This window comes from Chelonia mydas, chromosome 5 (assembly GCF_015237465.2).
Source record: "Chelonia mydas isolate rCheMyd1 chromosome 5, rCheMyd1.pri.v2, whole genome shotgun sequence".
NCBI lineage: Eukaryota > Metazoa > Chordata > Testudines > Cheloniidae > Chelonia > Chelonia mydas.
In genome coordinates, this window is record NC_051245.2 from 47,417,845 (window position 1) to 47,428,877 (window position 11,033).

Sequence of the window (11,033 nt, forward strand, 5' to 3'; positions counted from 1 at the left end):
CTACTGAAGTGAAATCACTGCTCAGCCCCACTGGTGTTCACGATGTTGGGAGTCATATTGCAGATAAGTGGGTAGCAGCTAGATGTCTTTTTAATGCCATATATTTTCTAAACTGGCTCAAAACAGACCTAATAAATAAGATGCTGAAAAAAACTCTGGGAGTTGTTGATCTGCCTATGCCAGGGCTCCCAGGGTTACTAACAATGGCAGAGTTGAAGTGGCCACTCCTGTGAGCCCCATGACAAATCACCCCCCAATGGCTCTCGAATACCATGGTGAAGAGCACAGTAGAAATGCCAGATAGACAGATTAGTCTTTAGGCTTAAATTGGTTCCCTTGGAGACCTCCTGACTGCGTGGATTCCAAGCAGACTGTACTGTAAAGTTTTTGCAGGGAGTCGATAAGATAAGTTCTTCTTGTTAAATGTTTATCATTTGAGCCTAGATCTAAAAATATTCTGAAAAGCTGTTGCACAAAATAGAGAAGGATTGGTTCTAGGCAGTGGCGGTCGCAATGTCAAGATTTTCTCTTATAATTGTTACGTAAGTTATCTTTCTATCAGCGTGTCTATTCCTAAATTTCAGTGTATATATATATATGGTTTCACTGCACATCACCTTCACTGCATGTAATTTAGGCTCTGACTAAGCTCTGGCAGTAATGGGTATTCTCTAAGAGCAAGTAACTGTGTCCGATTATTTAAAATAGTAGAGCTATATGGCCAAAACCTTGCCAACACAACCAGGGCTGCCTTATGGTTTTCATCTACTAGAGCTGGGCCCAGAGTTTAAATCTGAACTTTCCCAAAGTTGGCCAGGGAGTAGCTGAGATTTGGGGAGTTTGGATCAGTCAGTTCGTAGAGCTGAAAAGTTGGGATATGGGTCAGAACTTGCCTACATTTCAGCAGGATCCAGGGTTTGGTTAGGCTCTGGTCTTGTTGAGACCATGCCTAGTTTGAAGTTTCATGTACTGCTAATGCCAAACCAGGTAAAATGCAACTGTCATGACCAAGTTTTGCTCTGATTTAGGTTTTGTTGGAAACTCAAATCCAAACTTGATGGGATTTCTGGAAGCCTGCTCAGACTGAAAATGATGATTAACACGACCTCCTTTAAAACAAAACCACTAAGGTTTTCATAGCTTCAGTTAAGAGGTGTTAATTTCCAATCTTTGTCACTGACAAACTTGGAAAGAGAAGAGCATCTTTAAGAAGTAAGGAAAGAAGAAACTGGGAAATATTTACAATAGGTAAACTGAAGGAAGATATAGAAAAGGTTCTAGCATATAAATACTGCTTTACTTATTGGAAGTGTGTGGGGGATATTCATTCCTGGTCTTAACTCCTTCTGATAACAGTGCTTGGAGGGACGTTTAATTATAACCTTGCTCTTGAGTGTCATCAAAATATTTAACTAAAGTTATGAATAGCATGTCATGCAACCATCTCTACTGTATCCAAAGGAAACAGTGGGATGTGCTGGCTGTTTGTATCACCTCATCTCCAATTTCTCTTTTGTTTGGTATAGAGCTGTGTAGGTTGCCAGAAACATTGGTGATAGATATTCATATTGACAGAGAGTGGCATATTGCGTCTCATACATGGCATTGCCAATTTTGGTTGGACGTATTCCTGGAGGTTTCATCACATGACATAATCTTTAATTCCTGGAGACTCCAGGACAATCTTGGACGGTTGGCAACCCTACAAAAAAGCGACTTAGATCTGATGGTGTCACTGTAAATGTGGCAACATTAGGCTATAAAGATTTAAGTACTGAAGAGGCTTTTCATGCAATTTGTATTCAATTTGGAATGTAATATTCTGATCTCCCTATAATATGTGAAGACCTCTCATAAAATCTCGTTATGTATGGGCCTCCCTCAAGTCCCATTGAAGTCAGTAAAAAGATTCTCTATAGGAGTTGGATCAGCAGCACCAATGAACAAAAACACCATAATTAGGTGGCTGTGGAAGAAAGAGGAAGGAGTTATTGACAAATCACATTTAAGGATTCCAAATCCCTGTTATGACGTATGTAAAAGTACCTTCATTTGAACACGGTCCTCTACCAGCTCTGTTTTTAATGTCCCCGTTCGAATGGCTGCCTTTATGCTGGGAAAGTCCGTATTTAATTCTTGGTTGTGAGTGGTCGCTTTCCCAAGCGAGCTAGGTCTGCTCAGACTGTGCAGGACCAACGTATTTTCATAGGACGATGTGGACCTATGCTTTGCTCAGGATTCTTAGTTTCATTTCTTTTTTAGATGGCATGGAGTTAATATCAGACTTCTATTGGATCAAGGTGCCACAACGTGTGTGGTTTGTGTGTTCTATCCCAGCCTCCCTCACTCTCAATTTTTTAAAAAAATGGTGTAATTATTAAAAAAAAGCAGCTTGAACATATTGGTGAATATGCCCATTGTACCGCACATGATTAGAAATGGGGGTTACTATTTTAAACCATTTTATCGCAGTAGTTCCTAAGGGCCAACCAAGAATGGGGCCATGTTGTGCAAGGAGCTGTACAAACACAGACTAGTAAAGGGCCCCTCTCCTGAAGAGCTTACAATCTAAATAGACCAGACAGACACAGGCTGGGGGAAGGGGTTTAACACGCATGCAGTATCAACAATATGATGTCAGCAGGCATTCTGTTCCATGATTTTGGTGGGGGAGGTTAGTTAGGAGAGGAGAGGCTAAATAGAAAGAAAAGGGAAAGGGAAAGCAGACACTGAAGGGAAGGGAGGTGAAAGAGGGGGAAGAGGGATGAAAGTAAGAAGGGCAGGTGTGAAGTGAAGCTGAGGTAAAGCCACTGAGGGAGGGGGAAAGTTGTCTGAATTTTTGAAGGTTTCTGCTTTGGCTGCTTCTGCAGCTGCTCCTACCAGCTGGAGTCTGTGGTTGGCTCCTCTCTGCGATTTTCCCTTCAGTGGGATAATCTTGCACACTAGATCTCTAAATCTGATCCTTATCCTGCTCTGAACTTTCTGGAGTTTTGGATCTGGTTTAGCTCTTTCATATATCTAGTGGGCTGAACTGGAATGCCAAACATCCTTGAAATTTGGGAAAGTTCTGCCTTAGATCTGGCTCCACATCCAAACTTCACAATTTGGGCCCCACTGTACATATGCACATATGTGTGGTGTATTGAGGACTGTGTTGGAAATGAAAACTGTTGCTTTAAGAGCTGAGGGGGTTCGCTGGTCCTGATTGTAGGCTGCCAGGACTCTGTAGCCAAGTGTGTGATGAAAGTCAGTTTGCAACCAGCCAGTTTAGAATAAGGTGGGCTGAGTTGTGCCTCTCTATTTATAAACATCTTCTATAGCATTTGCATAAAAATACTGCTCAAGTCTCTGAGTATATGTTGCAAAATCTTCCTCTTTTTCATTAAGTTGGAAACTGGCCACATTACCATATGCAGCCATTTTATCTTTAGTCTTCCTCTCATTTATTTTTTAAATCCCACCTTCATCGCCAGTTTTTTCTCTGTTACATTCAAGGCACACACAGAAATAGATTTAAAAAACATAAATACTCCTGCTGGAAGGTTGCAATGTAACTCTTTTATTTCTTAGAATTCAAAACAGTAACACACCCAAATCAGAAAGAGACAAAGCAGATTGCTCCCTAAAACAGAGTTGCAACTCACCTCACCATACTCTTGCTGTCTGTCTGCAAACTGACTCAGAATTACACCCTTTGATACAGAGCCCCTTAGTCAGCAAGCGTGACCAGGGGAACCCCTCCTTTCTGCTCTTAAAGCAACATCTTGCAATTTCAAAACAGTCCTCAATACATCACAATATGCACTATTGAACCTACTCTACACACTCTGTATGTGGTGGTGATGTCCATGTGATGAACTGCAGAGTCAAGTGATAAATATAATCTGTCCTACACTTATGACCTGTTTACCCGCACCTCTTCTCTATGACTTCATCTAATGTTCCGGACCTCTGAGCAGCTTCCAACAGCTGTTACATTTTAAAAATCAGCTTTCCCACAAAAATGTTTCTTCATTTCCACCAGTTACTAAATTACCCTGGCGTGCAGGATGGGCAATATTCAGTGTGATATTTGACAGTTCTTCTAAGACAGACCTGGGAGCTTTATGCACTGGAAAGGGGGAGCTTCCCACTTTGGGAGACAGCACATGTTCTAGTTCTGTAAGGTCCTGAGACATCCGACTTTAATTTCATGACATTTTTATGTACAAAAAAATCTATTTTAGGTAGGGTGACCAGATAGCAAGTGTGAAAAATCGGGACAAGGGGGTGGGGGTAATAGGTGCCTATATAAGAAAAAGCCCCCAAAATCGGGGCTGTCCCGAAAAATCGGGACATCTGGTCACCCTAATTTTAGGCCATTTCAAAGGCATTTTTAAATGCATTAATTCTGTTTTTTTCCTCCTTTACTAAGTTCTGTATCAGTATTGGCACCCCAGGTATTAAATGAATCATGCTTCGACCCCTCAAAATTGAGATTATTTTTAAAATCATGAGATTTTAAAAAAGAAATTGGTTGTTCTTTTCATTTGCCTTCTAGTTTTTGAGTCTTTAGGGTTCACATTTGCAATGTTTCACTACAGCCATGCTGTCTAATAACTTTTTTCTTTTTCTTTAAATGTAAGTTGAGAGTCTCATGTAACCACACGACTCTGGAAGTTGGGGCTTTTACAAAAACACCAAATATTGAGATATGCTAACTAAAAATTGCAAAAGATGGCAGCACTAAACAGTGGCATTATAGGTGGAAGGATACAAGAAATAGTACCAAACCATTCTAAAAAACCTTCTTTAAAAACAGCTTTCCAGTAAAATGTGGCATGTTCAGAACATATGACTTGTGTGTGTGTGTGTGGTTTTGTTGGCCCTTATTTGGCATTCACTTCAGAGCTGATTAGTGATGTCATCAATTGCTAGTAACTCAGTCATCCCACACTCATGCCAATAATTTTTCCCCATAATATTATAACATACGTTTGTATCTCCCCCTCTCTCAAATTGTGGGTGTGGAAGAAATGTACACAAACATGTATAATTAGAGCTGGTCAGAACATGGAATTTCCATCCCATAGGAAATTCTGACATTACAAAACTTGTTTTTATCTTGAATTGGGATGAAAAGGAGGAATTTTCTGTGGAATGAAAATTCTGAAATATTTTTGACTTGAAAACATTGAAACAACCTTATTGAAACATTTAGTTTTAATAATGTCAACACATTCATATTTTATATTATAAATGTAGTATATACTAATGTAAATAATATTAAACTGTGAAATTGGAAAGTTGGAACAAAATGAGACAATCTGAACAAAATACTCCACTTCACTCATTTTTTCCCATCAAACTTCAGCAAAATCAACATGCTCCCACAATACACATTTGATTTTTTTGACCAACCAGCATTTTCCTAAGGAAAACAGTTCCATTAATTTTTTTAGACCCCTCTGTAGTTAGTAATAGTATTACAGTAAACACTTACAGTTTTTATAAAATGCTGCACAAAATTTTCTGTTTATTTATGCCACATCCTTGAGGAGGGTGACCGGATAGCAAGTGTCAAAAATTGGGACACTTTCTTTTTCAGGGGAGGGGAGGTAATAGTTGCCTATGTAAGACAAAACACCCGTAATATCAGGATGTCTGGCCACTCTATCCATGAGTGACAGGTTAATAAATATTATCTCCATTTTACAGATTGGATTAAGGGTGTTGGAATTAGGGGTGCTGCGGGTGCATCAGCACCCCCTGGCTTGAAGTGGGTTCCATCCATACAAGGCTTATAGTTTGTCTTAAAGTTTTGTTCAATGGCTTCCAGCACCCCCACTATAAAAAATTGTTCCAATACCACTGGATTGGATCAAGGTGGAGAAATGACTTGCCAAAGGCCACACAGTAAGTCAATTAAAGAGTGGGGATTGGAACTTTGGATGCTAATTTCTCTGTTAAACTCCTTCATGGGAAAACCACTTATTTCTTAATTTAGCTCTGTAATATCCAATATACTGGCTTTTCTTGTAAAATCAGAAAATGCTTCTATTGTATTAGCTCTCTATTTTCTATTGTATTATATTAGATTAAATGGAAACAATTAAAACCATCTTTCTGTAGGTTCTCATACTGGGGACCCACCACTGTGGCATCTGAATAGCTCCAAAGAGTAAAAAATTATGACCAAAATGTGTCTCTTCTCTCCCTGCCAAAAAATGACAGGCTTGGATTTTTTTTCCTGATGATTGTTGAATATAGAAGACTTGTGAATATTATTAGACTAAGAGTACTTTGAATGAGAGCTTCGGTGAAGTAGGGCTGGGGTTCTATTTAATTGTAAAGTTAGCAATGGAACATTGAACAGTATGAGACTATTCAGACACCATTTTAATTTGTGAACTTAATCTGATTTCTGATAAATCTGATCTTTTTCATTTTAAAGGGTTAAAATGGTAGAGCTCACATTGACTTCATGGAATCAAGAGACAATTCTTTCTGTTTAATATACTGTGTCTAGAACTAGACAAAGAATTCTGAAAGCCGTGCTCTCAAACTGAAGGAATGCTGATGATTGTCAAATACACCGTTCTGATAGAATATAGCAGTGTGTTGTAGACAGAGATAGCAAATCTAAAGGTGAACTTTAAGATCTGACAGTATGGCCTAACACAGGCTGAGCCAGTAGAGACAGCCATGAAGGATCTTAGACACTTCTTTATTTGTTGCATATTTCTCATGATGTTTAGCAATAAACATATTTGAGTGACCAAAGTCTAGACAAACAAATCACAATTCTGGCACAAGCTTATGATCTGATGACATGTTATTTCTCTCAGATGCATCAGAGAAGGAGTCGGCTTTGAAAGTCTAGCACTGAGTCCTTGGGAGCTGACACTGAATGAGAGCTGCTGTTTGAGGAACCGCGTGAAGAGAAACATCTCTAACCAAATGAAAGCCTTTCTCCCGTTTGCTCATTGCGATTTCTCAGGCTCCCCCTTCCTTCAGGCTCGTTCTAGGAAGCTCCACATACTTATCTGAAGTTAGTGAAATATAAGACCTTTATATATTATTTATTTCTCAGGCCCCCGGGGTAGGTTCACCACATGCCACCTGGTACAGCAGCTGTCCAAAGGCTGAAATATCACTTTTCCATTTAACTTTTTAAAACTGAAATCCATTTATGATTAAACAAGAGAAGATTTCCAAAGATTATTTAACTTTGCTTTTTGTTGGGCTGCCTCCAAGGAAGCAGGATGCTGAACAACTGTCTAGTTGCTTCCTGACCACTATTCCAACCAATGAACTGTGCTAGTGGCCAGGCCCCGGTGCCCTGTTTAATGAAGGGTTTTAGCTGATAGAGCTGTGTAGTTTTGCAGCAGTGCTTAAATTGTAATGAAACAGGTGCCGGGGCTCAAGCAATTTTTTTTACATTCAAAACTGATGCAGCAAGCCCAGAGGTGCTGAGGCTATGAACTGCCAAGCCTAAAGGTGCCCGGGGCTCAGCCCTGGAAAACCCTGGCACAAATTAAGCATTGGTTTGTAGAGCCATTGGCTGCATTGATGCCTCACCCACAGCTTGCACCACCACTAAACCTCTCATACCACAGGTCTGCAGACAATGCAGTACTCCATGGAACGGCCTGGCATGGAGTCCCTTGAGTGCTATGTCTGTAACTTCTCCTGATTCCTCTAGTAAGGGCCATGTAAATATGTTGGGTTGGCAGCAACTTCTGGCTCAGTAGCAAGAAGGAATACAAAACTAAAATGCAGTTACCGTTGGGATGAATACTGGCCAGATTATAACAGTGTATGGCACTGCACAGCCTAAAAACAAAACCATAATGCAAGCAGTTCTCAACATGTGCTTCTTATAGACGTATTCCAGAGTGATGGTCTGTCTAGAATGTAACCCCTACTGCTTAGAAATTTTGGTTAGCATGACTATGCAGTTGATCTTTAGCAGCTATTGATATTTTCATTACAAAACCAGCAACTTCCATTTGTTATCAATACAACTATTTTAAAAAGAGCATTTCAAAATTGTGTCCATAATATGCAAATTATGACTATTTCCTTGATATGGACAGTTCTCTCCAAAGAGCAGAACTGACCAAATATCTTCACAAATTGTATTACCGATTAAGGCAGAATGTTGCAGAACCCCAATGAGTTGCATTGCTGTTTTGGACTTTTAGGGCAACCTCCTTGGTTTATAATTGACTTAGTGAGATCATTTAAATAAGAGTAAAAATTAATTTCTGATTTTCACCATAACACATTTTGTTCATTCAGGTGTACATATATTTAAAGCCTACACTAGGCTGCACATCCTGAAGTAATGCTATTAATACTTTGGGGCCTACCTAAGGATGCCCATTTTCAGGCTTGCTGCTTGGTTTAGTCCCAAAGTTACCAGCGTTGCACACAAATGTCATGTCCCCTCATTTTTACTATTGACCATTTACCTCAGAAATAAAAAATCATCTAAACTTTTTGAGGCAGGGACTCTCTCACTATGTGTATGTACAGAACCTAGCATACTAGGGGCTCCTTTCTTAGTTGGGCCTTGCAATGTTATTGCAATAGAAATAATAATAATGAAGCTGAGGTGATAGTTATTCACACTAAAAGAATGAATCCCAAATCACTGTAATTTTTCTGCACGATTATTTGTGTGTGTTCATTTGGGGTCTTTGGCACATGGTGTATTTCACCTTTGGAGCTTGGCGGGTTGAGAAGGGTACATTCCAGGGCCTGAATCTATAACCTTACTTTGAGTGCTGCTGACGGACTCATTCAGGGCTTTGCCACAAGCCCAAAGCAATGGCCAGTGCATTGTTCATGCTGCTGAGGAGCAGCCTGGGAAGCAGATTCTGACAGCTGTCCAGGCCAGTATGTTCCCCTTTCCTTCCTATTCCCACCCACATGCACAGGGGAAGAAAGCTGTGGTCCTGTGGAGGCTGCTTTCCCTCCTGTGCAGTTATCCATGGTAAGGGTCATCATTAGTACAGGGGAGAAAGGGCGTTGCATCCTCAGCCTAGCACGCATAGGTGCACGAGGTGGGCCACAGTCTGACCCTGTATGAATAAGCACTACTCAACATGAATAAAGGGTGGGGAATCAGGTCTTTAAATGGTGCACAAATTGGAGGAAAGTGGATAGCAGAGGCTATAGGGGAACATGGAAACTTTTTTTTTTTTCTCTCAAATTTATAGAGAAGAACAAAATCCTGATTCACATTAATCTGTAACTCTTGCTCAAGGTCACACAGTCAGCCTGTGGAACTCTTTGCCAGAGGATGTTGTGAAGGCCAAGACTATAACAGGGTTCAAAAATGACTAGATAAATTCATGGAGGATAGGTCCATCGATGACTATTAGCCAGGATGGGCTGGGATGGTGTTTGCCAGAAGCTGGGAATGGGCGATAGGGAGTGGACCACTTGATGATTACCTGTTCATTCCCTCTGGGGCACCTGGCACTGGCAGCAAGACAGGATACTAGGCTGGATGGACCTTTCGTCTGACCCAGTATGGCTGTTCTTATGTTCACACAGGAAATAGAAAATTGAACCCAAGTTTCTCAAGTCCTAGGCTAGTGTCCTAACCACTGGATCACCCTGCTTCTTAATTCTTGTAAAAGGGCTAACGGGCAGATGGATATTGCTGGCTGCTAATTTTTGCCAAATAAATATGCACAAAAGAAGATAATATGCCATTAAAACCCCATATATATACAGCTTAGCTACTCCTGTTCCTTGGCCAGAAAGAAGCGTGTGTTTTGACCATTTTAAACATTAAGTAGTTCAATCCGGGGTGGGGGGAACTGTCCAGTTGTATTAACCACTTTGTAGCCAATGTGCACCCTAACAATATCTTGTCATAACACTTAAGGACTGCGATGTGAACAGTTCCATCAGTAGTAAACCCATTGTCTGCATTGTCACATTAAATAGCTACATGACATTATTGTGTCAGCTTCTCTAGGAACAGTAGTTTCCTCAGTGCCTTAATGCCTGACTTTATAATTGGCAATAGAATAAGAAATGATCTAACAATGCTGTTGGCAGTATTGTACATAGCCAGAGCCAGTTATTTGTTTAGAAGTATTAGAAATGTAGTGAAATCTTTGCATGGAAAACTGGAAATATTTCACAATGCCTTCACCTTTGCTAAATCCATTAATAGCAAGTTAGTTGTGATAATTATATGGGACCTGTTGAAGACTTGGCAAAAAATCTGAGAAAGCCAGGATGGGTGAGCTGGTATACCCTAAAACATGGAGCTCTTAGCCATTGAGTTGCTTTTGTTGGAAGTGAAAGAGTTTTCCTACTCTGGAATCTCTGACACAGCCTATTTCTCCTACTCCTTGCTAGGGCTGGTCTGATGTCATATTGGGTAACCTGTGAACCCTGAAGAGGGGCCCTTGGACCTGCCACAAGATTGTGAAAATGATACTCATTAAACCCCGCTGCCATTGAGAGTCCTTGGGAATTGGAGTGTCCATGAGGCTGCAGAGTACAATGGGTTTGGGTGACTAGAGTCAATGCTGCCCCAGGCTGTATTCATTTTAAGACGCCATCCTTAAATTCTTCAGAGAAGAACCTCTCTCCTCATGTTGACTTTTGATATACAGTGCACAGGGCTCAGGCAGAATAAAGCAAGAAAGGCTTTGAAACTATGGTGGCTCTCATCGCGGGTGGTCCTGGGAGAGAGACTCCTGAATGAATGACTTTCCAGCTATGTGCCATTGACTCTTATCTTATCACCGCTGCTGAACTGTTATATTTAGAAACAGGCCTTTTACCTCATGGTTACAAAGGCAACAAAGGCATGACTGTGAAACCAGTTATGGAAGGACCAATAAAAAGGCCAAATTAAAACCAGACTAATACAACTTCTCTGTAAAACACCACATAAACTGAGCTCTTCAGAGAGCCATGCAAAACCCTGGGCAATTAATCTTTTTAAAACACCACAGGCAACACCTCCATAAAAAGAGCCACAGAATACCATCTATTAGAAGTAAACAAACAAACCATGC

The 11,033-nt window shown here is 40.5% G+C and overlaps 1 long non-coding RNA gene across 1 annotated transcript in view; it reads left to right on the forward strand.

Annotated features, from left to right (window-relative positions):
* The window catches only part of LOC122465875, a 53,942-nt gene extending 43,331 nt beyond the window's left edge, over positions 1–10,611 (forward strand). Inside the window, exons 2-3 of the long non-coding RNA XR_006290998.1 lie at positions 6,828–7,030; positions 10,366–10,611. This is a non-coding gene — a long non-coding RNA (uncharacterized LOC122465875). The remainder of the gene's footprint in view (positions 1–6,827; positions 7,031–10,365) is intronic.
* The last annotated feature ends 422 nt before the right edge of the window (positions 10,612–11,033 follow it).